Below are 12482 nucleotides of genomic sequence, written 5' to 3' on the forward strand. Positions count from 1 at the left end.
TGGTTCATGTCTGTCATATTTATTTTTCGTAATTTTTTTTTTTATAAATTAGGCCGTTAGTTTTCACGTTTGAATGACTCACATTTTTCATGTCGGGGCGTTTATAGCCGACTATACGGTATGGGTTTTTTCTCATTGTTGATTTAATCAAGCCTATAATTGCTTACATCCACTTCATTTGAACTCTGATGGATAGTTGTCTCATTGGCAATCATACCACATCTCCTTATTTTTATATTATATATCCGACTTTTAAACTCGTGTCGTCCTGAAAATGCATGAAATATTTGCCACTGGACGTTAAAAAATAAGCAAACAACAATCAATCAATTTAAACTCTTGTAAAATAAGGGGACAACCATTTGATATTTATTTTTTGAGGTGGTGGTGATGGTGGAAAGGGGGGGTGTTGTTGTTATAGGAGGATTTTGAGTGTGAATAATTATGTTGGCCTGGTAAGAACTGGAAAAAATAAGCATGCATATAGCGACAGATTAAAATGAATAATAAATCCGAAAAAAAAAATCTTCCTGTCCCACTCCACCTCCCCAGAATATCAAATGGTCGTCCCCTTACTATTATTGTCTTGCTAGTTCTATAGTATAAAACCAATTTCTTTTTTTTTTTTGCCATTTTTATACGACCGCAAAATTTTTTGCGGTCGTATATTGGTATGACGTAGGCGTCGTCGTCGTCGTCGTCCGAAGACACATTGGTTTTCGCACTCTAACTTTAGTTTAAGTGAATGGATCTCCATGAAATTTTACCATAAGGTTCAATACCACAATGACAATAACTTGTGTGTAAATGTATGGATCTCTCTGACATTGTACCACAAGGTTCCATATATCAAAGGGAATTCTGGGATTGATTTTGGGGGTAATTGCCCAAAACGTTAAGGAATAAGGGGCCAAAAAGGGGCCAAAAATAAGCATTTTTCTAGTTTCATGACAATAACTTGTGTTTAAGTGTATGGATCTTTATGAAATTGTACTACAAGGTTTCATATCACAAAGGGAAAGCTGGAATTGAGTTTGGGGGTAATTGCCCAAAACGTTAAGGAATAAGGGGCCAAAAATAAGCATTTTTCTAGTTTCATGACAATAACTTGTGTTCAAGTGTATGGATCTCTCTGAAATTGTACTGCAAGGTACCATACCACAAAGGGAAGGCTGGGATTGAGTTTAGGGGTGATGAATCATAAGGGGGTTCAAAAAATTTGGGGGGGATTGTTTTTTCCTTTTTTTTCTTTAAAATTTTCCATTTTAAATTGGTTATTTCTGATTTATATATAAAAGCAAATAATAATGATATGGTTTGAATAGTTAAATTAAATTTTTTTAAGTTCTTAGACCACATTCATTCTGTGTCAGAAACCTATGCTGTGTCAAATTTTTAATTACAATCCAAATTCAGTGCTGTATCAAGCTTGAATGTTGTGTCTATACTTGCCCCAACTGTTCAGGGTTCGACATCTGCGGTCGTATCAAGCCGCGCCCCAGCGGAGCATTTTATTCATCAGATATTTTCATAGGAATATCCGATGAAAAATGTGAAAAATAGACAAGAAATTTGTGATTATATATTTTATAGAACTAGCCTGTTAAAGTAAACAGATCGATTACCAGATGAGGGTTTGGATGGGGTCTACAGCTAAAATAGAGAATAATGGGCAACAAGTGCAGAATAAAGGGCAAAAAATATAAAGAATAGAGAAAAATCGGCTAAAAAATAAAGAATAGAGAATAATGGGGTGCTAAAATATAAAGAATAGAGAATAATGGACAAAATTTGTAAAGAATAGAGAAAAATAGCTTATAAAATTAAAGAATACAGAATTGAAGGACCCCCATCCAGACCCTCCCAGATTAATACTATTAGGATCAGCTATAGGGTTAAAGGGAAAAAAAGTTCTTATAATCTATACAGTAAGGTCGCCGGCTATATTAACTTTTAGTAGGGTAGAAATCTAAGATAAGGATTGACGACTAACGTCCAGCAACAAATATTACACGCATACTCAGGACGATAATATTTTATATTCCATAGCTAAATTCCAAATAAACTTTAAGCACACCATCTTTTGAGTCATCTGGAAACTTTTCCAAAAGATTAAGATAAGTAACCATACTCATGCACATTATCATACCTCCACCTCTACTTAATTAAATAATATACAAATAAACAGATGTAGTATGATTGCCAATGACACAACTATCCACTAGAAACTTATTGAGGTTGAGTAAAATATGTCACCGTAAGACTTTCAACAGTGCGCAAAAGCCATATCGTTTCGTAATTTTTAAAAGATCCCGACAAAAAATTCTTTTCATCGGTACAAATGTTATCATCGAGGACTTAATCTTGAAGGTTTAAAAAAAAAACAAATTTGAAAATGTTCATGCCTACAACGTTAATAGAATAAATTCATAACTGAGTGGTCACTTTTTTTTGAATAATTGAAAGATTGATTAGTTGATTAGAAGTAGTTTTTATCGTGTCATCCCAAACGAGTCAGAAAAACGAGCACATACACCAGTGTGCAAGTTTTCTCGTTTGGATTTTTTAACATTTAGTCATGTCGGTGCCTTTTAAAGCTGACTATACGGTATTGCTTTTGTTCATTATTGAAGGTCGTACGGTGACCAATATTTGCTTTGATCCACGTCAAAAAGTCTCTGGTGGATAGTTGTCTCGTTTGCAATCATACCACATCTCTTTATATTTTATATTAACTAATTAGGGTGGGAGATATAATGATGTGCCAGAGTAACCCCGACTTAAAGTATCAACTTGCGGAGTATAGTTCCAATTCTTTATGGTCCTTGTAGGTTTATAATAACGGTTTTTCGATATTTAATTTAGATACGGTAATAGTCATTGAATTCCTTTCTGCACGGACGATTTTGGCGGTCAGTATATAAAATAAATTTAAAGCATGCTTGACCAATGCAACGTTCGTTACAAGAAAGTTAGGACATAGAAGTTAGTTTTGTACACTATTTCCCACACACCTACCCCAAATAGCCTTTATATATACTACTTCCTCAGTGTATATTGACTTGTGTATTTTGAATTCGGATGTACTTAATATATATGTCTACTTGTAGATATGTTATATATGACATAATAATAATGTTATATTTAAAAATGCAAGATTGTAGCGAACGCACAACCCTATACTGTGTTTGGTTTTTTTCTACGTTATATAGTTAATGTTCCTTCCTCGTAAAGCGGCGGAGGACAAAATTGGAATAATTCATATACTTGTCCTGAATTTTCAAAACTCTAAGAAGGCTTGTCCGTAGGATCCTCCACATATTTTATACTAAAAAGATATTTAATTTTCAGCACATTCGACCAAGAACCTTCCAGAAATGAAACCCCAAAGGAAACATCGGTAACGAAGCAATGCCAAATATGTAAAAAGATTGTAACAAAAAGATGGTTTAAAAGTCATCTTAACTTGCATATGGATAAAAAAAATGACATTAACCAGACCAGACATCATCATACTGTAATAGTTGACAAATATAACGGAGTGTTTGCCTCATCAAAGAACATTTCAGGCCCCTTCAATCCTGTCCACGTGGCCAAAATAACTAGTGGACATAATGCTGGTACATTTTGCGAGGACAAAAAATGTATAGAGGCTCAACAAATAGCAAAGCGTGGTCGCAACTACTCGTTTGAATGTCCTCATGCTAGATCAAGTCACTATGCAATTCAGCAATGTGAAGAAACTTTAAACGACGCTTCATTAGAGCAAATGGTGGAAGAAAAAATACTAACACAAGACCAAGGTCATATGGTACAACAACTACAAGAACAAGCTGTATCAGAACATTTCCCGTTCTTAGTCTTCTTAAGGAATCCTAATTCAGTTTCTAAATATTTATTTTTTTCTGTATATGCCGAAAGAAGGAGATACTGGTCAAAATTAAAGAGAACGATTGTTACATTTGATACAGTAAAAAAGACTTTATCATGTCGCTGTTCTTCAGGAAAGAGAACATGCGCTCACAAAACAGCTATCAAATGGTACTTATTTCAAGAGCACAAGGACATGTTAACATCTGAATTAACGGATCTAAGTGATGAAGAAAATGATAGTGAAAATGTAAGACTTACGCAAGAAGTAACACAAAACGAAAAAAGAAAACCAGATTACATTCAAAGGCACAAAAGGTATCCGGTGACGAAAAGCATAGACATTCCGCATCTTAATGATATAACAGAGATTATTCCATCAGAGAAAACATGCGTCCAATGCAGAGACAAGCTTACCAGAGTTGTTTTGGTGAATAGACATGGTAAAGCAGTATTGAAAAACAAAGTCATACATGGTAATTGGTTTATTTTAGTTTTTTTATGAGAAAAAAATGTTTTAGGTTAAGAACAGTGTTATTTTAAAAGCACAACATTCTTGCACTATTTCAACTAACTTCTGGATCCATTTCGTTCAGTTAAATTCCTATGTCATGCCCGTTGATAAACTATCCGTTTTTTAAGTTTTACAATTTAAGTGGATGTAATTATAAAACTTCCGAATCGGTTCAATCCAAAATTTTATTGTTATTTAAACTTCGAAGTTTGTGACATTTACATACAAATCAAACTCGGCATAAAACTTAAATAAAAGTTTACACACTACAGTTGGCTGCTGCATAGGTTTAATTAATGTATCTAGTTCATGTAGATTGAATAAACTATTACCAGTACTTGCTAACTGCCTTCAGGAAAATTCACTGGATCTATTATACATTTCAGATATTTCAGTTTACAATAAAGTGTGCTCTAAATGCGGAATGGAGTATAGGTATCAAGAATGGAGTGACGGTCTTCACAATTACGATGATTCAACATTCATTGGGTTTGATGCTTGTCATCTAATTAGAGCTGGCTTACAGGTATAGCTAAAGATCTGTTCAAACGCATAAACATTGTCAACCGGTTTTGAGAGAATACCGCGTGACATATGTTTTAGCCAATACACCTGATTGCATTTTACACACTAAAAACAAATTGTTGTAATTAACGTTTTCCACAAAACAGGAAAAAATCACCCCACATCACATATAATGCCAAACATATCATGAATCACAATAAATAGAAATCTAAATATACATTATGATTTTTTTTCTTCGAAAAAACAACATTCCTGATGACTTAATATTTTATTGAATTTGTGCACTGTGCATGCATGCAATGAAACATTAGCGGATGTTTCGTTGTGTTAAATAAAACTTTTATTCACTGTTTTGTAGCGACAAAACGCATTTTTATGAACCCTTAATAGTATATTTACCAATTCCGTAATTGCTCCTGTATTCTGAAATTTATTTGTATGATCGAATATTTTGAGAATTTTACCTTTTCAAAAATATAATTCTAAATTTTGTTTTCAAGTAAAGAACTAACTTTTATTTTAATTTTTTATTACCTCAAGTCAGCCCCTGTTAAAAGTTTAAGTTCCTAGAATGATAAGGTTAAAGCGAATGAAACATTTATCTATATTGAAATGTTTTAATTACATGCAAGTTTAAATGCAATGGCAAAATGTAAAGTGGCAAGTGTTGTAGAGCAATCTTCTATTTAAGAGTTAAAGTCTCTTCTAAATTCATCAAATGACAATAACTTGCGGTATGCGTTAAAAAATAATTATTGGAGGATACGGTCAGTCACATGAGTAATAGTATTGATGAAAGCCTGACACATATAGGACGATTATTTGTGAAGGCGTGACAAATAAATCTCATAGTATCCAATCAGCTTTCATATCATAAAGGACAGAAACTTCAAACGTTCGGTAATTATTAAATACTAGTACACATTCTGTTTCGACCTAAATATGATTCATAATTATTGTAGTTTTTTAAGCTATAATTTAGCTTTTAAAAATATACGTGATTGAATTTAAGAAAATCTAGAAATAGTTTGATAATTTAAGTAATACTAAGAATATGTTAATTATTGCACTTGATGTGCAACATAACATTGAACATGACATCAAATGCTCATTTTTCCCATTTAGGTACTGACGCTTTAACGTCAGAAAATCCGAAATTGAAATCAATTTATATCCAACACAAGTCGGCTGTGTTTTTTATCGTCATCTTTTGTTTTGATATACACTACGAGCAGTTAGCAGGGATTCCTGTTTTTATACGACCGCATTTAATTTTTTGGTCGTATATTGGTATGACGTTGGCGTCGTCGTCGTCGTCGTCCGAAGACACATTGGTTTTCGCACTCTAACTTTAGTTTAAGTGAATGGATCTCCATGAAATTTTACCATAAGGTTCAATACCACAAAAGGAAGGTTGGGATTGATTTTGGGGGTTATGGTACCAACAGTTAAGGAATTAGGGGCCAAAAAGGGGCCAAAAATAAGCATTTTTGTAACTTCCAGACATAACTTGTGTGTTAGTGTATGGATCTCTCTGACATTGTACCACAAGGTTCCATATCACGAAGGGAATGCTGGAATTGATTTTGGGGGTAATTGCCACCAAATTTTAGGAATTAGGGGCCAAAAAGGGGCAAAAAACAAGCATTTTTCTAGTTTCATGACAATAACTTGTGTGTAAATGTATGGATCTCTCTGACATTGTTGTGCAAGGTTCCATATATCAAAGGGAATTCTGGGATTGATTTTGGGGGTAATTGCCCAAAACGTAAAAGAATAAGGGGCCAAAAAGGGGCCAAAAATAGCATTTTTCTAGTTTCCAGACAATTACTTGTGTTCAAGTGTATGGATCACTCTGAAATTGTACTGCAAGGTACCACACCACAAAGGGAAGGCTGGGATTGATTTTGGGGGTAATTGCCCTAAACGTTTAGGAATTTGGGGCCAAAAAGGGGCCTAAAAACAAGCCTTTTTCTAGTTTCCACACAATAATTTGTGTTCAAGTGTATGGATCTCTCTGAAATTGTACTGCAAGGTACCATACCACAAAGGGAAGTCTGGGATTGAGTTTGGGGGTGATGAATCATAAGGGGGTTCAAAAAATTTAGGGGAGGGATTTTTTTTTCTTTAAAATTTTCCATTTTATAAATGGGTTATTTCTGATTTATATATAAAAGCAAATAATAATGATATGGTTTGAATAGGTAAATTAAAAAATTTTAAGTTCTTAGACCACATTCATTCTGTGTCAGAAACCTATGCTGTGTCAAATATTTAATCACAATCCAAATTCAGTACTGTATCAAGCTTGAATGTTGTGTCCATACTTGCCCCAACTGTTCAGGGTTCGACCTCTGCGGTCGTATCAAGCTGCGCCCAGCGGAGCATTTTATTAATCTTTATAAAAATAAGAAGATGTGGTATGATAGCCAAGGAGAAAACTTTCCACCAGGGACCAAAATGATATAAAAGTAAGCAACTATAGGTCACCATACGACCTTCGTCAATGAACAAAACCAATACCGCATAGAAAGCTATCAAATGCCCCGAAATGAATTGTAAAATAATTCAAACGAGAAAACTAACGGCCTGATTTATGTACAAAAGAATTTACGAAAAACAAATATGATATACAGCAACCAACGACAACCACTGATTTACAGGTTTCAGACTTGGGACAGGCAAATACAGAATGTGGCAGGGTTAAACATGTTTGCGGGCACCCAACCCAATTATTTATATATAAAACATCCAAAGAATTTTTTACACTCCAAAATAGTTTATTTCATTTCTTTCATATGCTTTTTCACAAATGATAATGATTTCTTTGATAGTAGTAAGGGAACTAGTTAAAAGAATTGAAAGATTGGTGGTAGAACACCTACTAGAGACCGAGATGAAACAATATTTAATGTAATTTAAGTAACCAATTTAAATAGGGACCTTCAAATGATCAGAGGAGGCCTTAAGCTGAAACGTGGTTATGATATGATTGTTTACTATTTGAATCACTGTGGAGCACATGGACCTGGATGTAGAAGAATTTATTAAGTCGACTTATTTTGCAGTTTTCTATTAAGATGATGGATCACGAAACAGAAAGTTTGATTGAAATATTTAATAAGGAAATGTTTACTCTTCTTATAGAATCATGTGGCAATTAGTAGAACGATAAACATGCTGGCAGATACACTAGACGAAAATCTGAGGCTTCATGACCTAACGAATGCTTATTTGATGTTTGAAGCACTAACTGAGCATTCATATTCTTTCTACTGCTATCTGTGTGGCTTCTATCCGACAACGATTGTGATGGACGGTATACGAAAGACTTGTTTTCGACATGCCGGTTGGTATAAGTATTAGTTATCCATATATATATATATGATATAATTGTGTTCACACAAATTTTAAAAAGTCCCCTGATTTAGTCTAGGTCGGCTTTCACGTTTTTGTGATTATCGTTTTAAAGCATGCGGTTCGAAGAATAAATCCTTCACTTTATACAATTTGTCACACTTGATCCATTCTAGACAACCTTCTAGACAACCTTTTGCCTTACAGTTACGCAAATTTGATTGACTTCCTTTATTCTGTGTCACGTATATTCTTCTAACTTTGATATAACAAACCAAAGAAGGATATAATTACAAATCACTGCATATTACTAACTTGCTATACGTCCTTAATTAATATCATTACACACAATATTTCCTAAATGAAAATAACTATAAGATCTCCAACAATGTTCTCGAGATACAACATGAATTGGAGTAAAAGCTTTATATTTATTTATTTACACCATGCAGAAGAAATAGGTAGTAAAATAATAAAACAAAAGTATGTTTTTGGTTTCCCACCTTCATATTAAAATGTTGTTTAAATTCACTTGCAATGACATTTAAGGAACAAGTGAGTTGACAGAATAGTTATACACCAATACTCCAGTCGCAGATATTTTAATCATTCCCTTGAATATGTCTTTGCTTAATTTTTGAGGCTTAGCTTCTCAGACTTGCAGTAGAAATAATTTAACGATTTGATTGCATTGTCATGTCTGGTACAGTTTCAGATATGGTTGCACCGGCAGATTTTACAGAATTACCCGAAACAGTTGATATGGATTCATTTTGGAAGAAAGTGGAACAAGAGTTGATAAGTCCTGGAGTCAGACATGGTAAACATTTTCCCTTGTTAATCGTATGTATATTGATGAGGCAACTTAGTAAACGAGTGCAAATATGTCCCAAAAAAAATCGAAATATAAAGGAATGCTGCCTCATTGCATTAAACCTGTCACTAATATGATAAAACCAAATTGTGTATTAGATTTTTGTTGATGAAACACATTATTGAAATAAATATAAAAATAAGAAGATGTGGTATGGTAGCCAATGAGACAACTCTCCACCAAAAAGCAAATGACGTAGAAGGTTAGCAACTATATATAGGTCACCGTATGGCCTTCAACGATGAGTAAAACCCATACCGCAATGCATGCTATAAAAGGCTCTGAAATGACAAATGTAAAATACTTCAAACGAGAAAACTAAAGGCCTGATTTATGAACAAAACAATAAACAAAAAAACAAATATGATATACAGCAACAAACGACAACTACTGAATTACAGGCTCCTGGCTTGTGACAGGCACATACAAAATGTGGCGGGGTTAAACATGTTTGCGGACGACCCAAACCTACACTTATTCATTTGTTGACATGTTACAGGAAACCGACTAAATGAGATAGTGCCAAACTACGAATTTTGGGCACCTTGGATTGGAAATGAATCAAGACGAAGCAACCATGTCTTCAATACAGAAAGTTTAAAATGTCCAAGAAGACTTCACATTCCAGGCGAGACTGAACCAGTTCCTGACGAAGTTTTAAAAAGTTTAAGGGATGAAAAGGTACACGTAATGTATTTTTATGCGAGTCATGTATACTTTTGTAATACACTTTACAGTATTTGTTCTGTCTTTTTCACATCCTACTAAGAGTTTTCAAATATTATCATATTTCCAGGGTAGGTTTCGGTGTATGTATTTTCCTGATACATGTAATACATTTTGCAACAACATAATTTAAAAGTAGTGTTCTGAATGTAATCAGAATCCACTTATAATATGGCAGCCAGTGAAGTGCATATTGGTTGTTGTTTTTAACTTATAATTTGTTTATGTAAGAAATGAAAGGAAACCCTTATATAACTACAATTTCAAATGATATAGTTCATAGATCAGATCAAATAAACGGTTTGAAGAAGAATCGCAACGACTAAAATTTGGGAGAAACACCCCTCCAATCTTAGGAACGATGGACAAAATATAATGGAACAAGGCAAATATAAACGCGTATTTAAAACAAATAATGAAACTAAATGTTTCCTTGAACCATACGAAACCCTTAGATCAAAAGTGTAAGCATGTCTAGCTCGACAACCCTCTATCACTACTTGGTCAATATTTTGAAAAATTCAGTTAATATGAATTATTGATCAAATATATGATAGTAATTTCTATGTAAAAGAGTCATTTTCAGCTTTAATACCGTATTGAAACGTTATATGTAAAATATATGTACGGCCAACGTCAATCATATATTCTTCTTTATTTGAAGGTTTCAAGAGTTCGACGTTTCTGCAAAGAATTGGGTATACCGGACAACGGTTCAATGATGGATCTAATCATCAGACTTCGTGAACATTCAATAAAACAGACTGATTATGACAGGGCATATGAGAAAATCTTTGGCACATCTGGTAAGTTTCATTGCGAAATCTTAGCGTTTTGAAAATGTTTATTTGGCTGAATTTTATTTAAAGATACAACAGAATAAAATTAAACGAGTAGAAAGTGATTTAATTTTAATTTTACAAGAAAAAAAATGGAACTCAGTCGGCCAATCATTCTTTCACATTGAATCAATATTCAAATGGCAGTTACAAACTTTTTTATGAGGGGGAGGAGGGTAAATAGGAATCACAGTCATTCCGTCTGGATGTCTGCCTGCCCATATGCTCTGTAAGCGCAACTTTACGACTGGGCGGACAGTGGTGACATTTTACACAGTTAGACAACATCACATGAGTTTGCATACATACGAAAGCCCGTTTATGACCACCAAAAAATATACCACGAAATTTAAAAAACTTCTGATCACGAATTGAAATCGTTATCATGAATTGTACAATTCGTTATCACGCATTAAATAAGTGATAACGAATTTGTGGAATTAGATATTACATATTGTTGTAATTTGTGATCACAGATTATATACGTTATCATATATTTTTGTAATTTGTGATAAAATATTTGTAGAACACTACGTTAAAACAAATTTTGGAATTCTTTATGACGGATTTAATCCGAAAATCTGTGATAACGGTTTTATTTCATGATCACGAATTACCAAAATCTGTGATAACTATTTCAAGGGATTCGTTAATTTCTGGAAATGCTCAATGTCATTCGTGAAATCTGTAAGGACAATATAGTCTTTAATGCCGAATGATTATTACAATGAAAGACAATAGCGGCATTGATCACATGTATATAGAATGAATTTGTAACTATAAATTAAGAGTAGAATCCTACCGTGCAACTTGTTTTAAATTGACTAAAAATTCTGCAAAAAATGTTCATATACCAATACGAAAAGAAGGGTGATAAAATTTTCTTTTTAAAGTGTCAATCTGCCTAAGAATCAGGCAGTGGTGAAAACATGACAAACAAAAAACCACGCAAGTTTACATTAATTTATGTTCAAAATGTATAATGGTGCATGAAAATAACATTCGTTTCCATTTCCTGTTCTGGTATTTCAAGATATAATTTGGTTGAAATGCACTAGAAATTAACAATTAAGGGGAGCTAATTCCGTAATTTGCTATCATTCTAACCAAAAGTTATTTAGAGATTTCTTAAATTACCAGACACAGAGAAACGAAAGACCTACCATTTCTAACTCAGGATGAGGGTAACTTCAAAACAGGATGGTTAGGTCGGTGGGTTTTTTTCGGTCATGTTTTGAAATTCTCCTAAATTGCCTGATTCTTACAAAGACTGGCACTTTAAAAAAATACATGAATAAAATTGAGAATGGAAATGGGGAATGTGTCAAAGAGACAACAACCCGACCATAGAGCAGACAACAGCCGAAGGCCACCAATGGGTTTTCAATGCAGCGAGAAACTCCCGCACCCGGAGGCGTCCTTCAGCGGGCCCCTAAACAAATATGTATACTAGTTCAGTGATAATGGACGTCATACTAAACTCCAAATTATACACAAGAAACTAAAATTTAAAATGATACAAGACTAACAAAGGCCAGAGGCTCCTGACTTGGGACAGGCGCAAAAATGCGGCGGGGTTAAACATGTTTTTTGAGATCTCAACCCTCCCCCTATACCTCTAGCCAATGTAAAGAAACAAACTTACAACAGTACGCACAGTAAAACTCAGTTTAAGAGAAGTCCGAGTCCGATGTCAGAATTGGAAACAAAAGAAAATAAACAAAATGACAATAATACATAAATAACAACAGACTACTAGCAGTTACTGACATGCCAG

General features: G+C 33.8%; 1 long non-coding RNA gene across 1 annotated transcript; it reads left to right on the forward strand.

The window, feature by feature from the left end:
• The first annotated feature begins 4174 nt into the window (after positions 1 to 4174).
• On the forward strand, positions 4175 to 9093 carry LOC127730842 (uncharacterized). The gene is made up of 4 exons (XR_007995321.1): positions 4175 to 4346; positions 4771 to 4910; positions 8057 to 8258; positions 8976 to 9093. It is a non-coding gene; the product is annotated as an uncharacterized LOC127730842 (long non-coding RNA).
• Positions 9094 to 12482: the final 3389 nt, after the last annotated feature.

Source organism: Mytilus californianus, unplaced genomic scaffold (genome assembly GCF_021869535.1).
Source record: "Mytilus californianus isolate M0D057914Y unplaced genomic scaffold, xbMytCali1.0.p SCAF_2, whole genome shotgun sequence".
Taxonomy (NCBI): domain Eukaryota; kingdom Metazoa; phylum Mollusca; class Bivalvia; order Mytilida; family Mytilidae; genus Mytilus; species Mytilus californianus.